At 22.4% G+C, this 1,382-nt stretch overlaps 1 protein-coding gene across 1 annotated transcript in view; it reads left to right on the forward strand.

The window, feature by feature from the left end:
• The window catches only part of LOC117125008, a 24,001-nt gene that overhangs the window by 838 nt on the left and 21,781 nt on the right, over nt 1-1,382 (forward strand). The gene's annotated exons all lie outside the window — the stretch shown is intronic.

Genomic DNA, 1,382 nt, shown 5'->3' on the forward strand with positions numbered 1-1,382 from the left:
TGTTATCTATTTTATTCTGCTGTTTTAAAAAATAATCTTATAAATTATAAGTTTTTTAAAAAAATAATTATTATCCACAAAATTCATGTTTTCAATGTTAGTATGGTTGATAAATAATACATAAAATAATAATAATAATTATAATAATAATAATAATAATAATAATAATAATAATAATGAAGGTGCTCGAATAATGCTTTAATAAAGAATTAATAATACTTCAATAATACTTCAATAGGCCTATTTGCGATAATGTGATTAATGAGATATTTGTTGATTAATTTATAGAATTATATAATAGGTATAGGCCTATACCATTAATAATGATTCAGCATATTAAATTAACTTACGTCTATAGATGTAAAATAAGTTTTTTTTTCCAATAAAATGTTACCGATTTTATTCTGTTAAAAAAAATAATCTTATAAAATACCGTACATTATAAAGTTTCATTGTAAATTATATGAGAATTTAATCCACATAATTTATGTTTTCAATTATTTAAGCATTTAAACAATTCAGTGGGCTTAACGCTGGTTGTAAATGTAAAACAAAACAAAAATAAAAAACAAAAGTATCGCCAAAGTGTTTTCATGTATGCAAATGCTAATACTATCGCGCGATTACCGCGTATTTTTGGTAAGCAGAGCTCGGGATGGTTCACACGAACTGACGAATATCCGTCGAAATGTCGTATAAATAAACTGCAATTATGTAAATAACTTTCACAAGAACTTTACAAATATCTTAATTAATATAATCTTAATTATTATTTTAAATTAGTTAATTACTAATTAATTAGAAGATTGATATAAACATTGTGACCTAATAACTACAATTTATTTAATATGTTTTAAATAATAAATACAAGAATCCTGCAACGAATTTTTCAGGTCAGAAATTGGCATCAAAAAGTAATAATTTTTCAATCGCAATCTTCGTATTTGTCGGTTCATGGAAATAGCGACGATAAACATATAATAATTAGTTTATAGTTTTTATTATAGATATAATAATAATTATACATATATTATTATTATATACATATATTATTATTATTATATTTTTATCATATATATATATATATATATATATATATAATTTAATAGACAAATATGAAAAACCCAGAAACAACATGTCGCATGAATCGCGTAAACAATAAGACTAAAACAATTTATGTATTACGTAAACGTAACAGAGGAGGAAAATCTGATCAGAATGAAGTAAAGACACTTTGCCTCCACCAGGACCCAAACCCGTTGGACGCAAAGTTTCTTTTTTCATTATGATAAGATTTTCCTCTTATATTACGTTTAAATTATATATAATATATATACATATATATTGTATATATAATTATATTATATAAAAGAACATATGTA

This window comes from Anneissia japonica, unplaced genomic scaffold (assembly GCF_011630105.1).
Source record: "Anneissia japonica isolate Jap-2015-1 unplaced genomic scaffold, ASM1163010v1 scaffold2878_len565122_cov162, whole genome shotgun sequence".
In the NCBI taxonomy this organism is placed as follows: Eukaryota; Metazoa; Echinodermata; class Crinoidea; order Comatulida; family Comatulidae; genus Anneissia; species Anneissia japonica.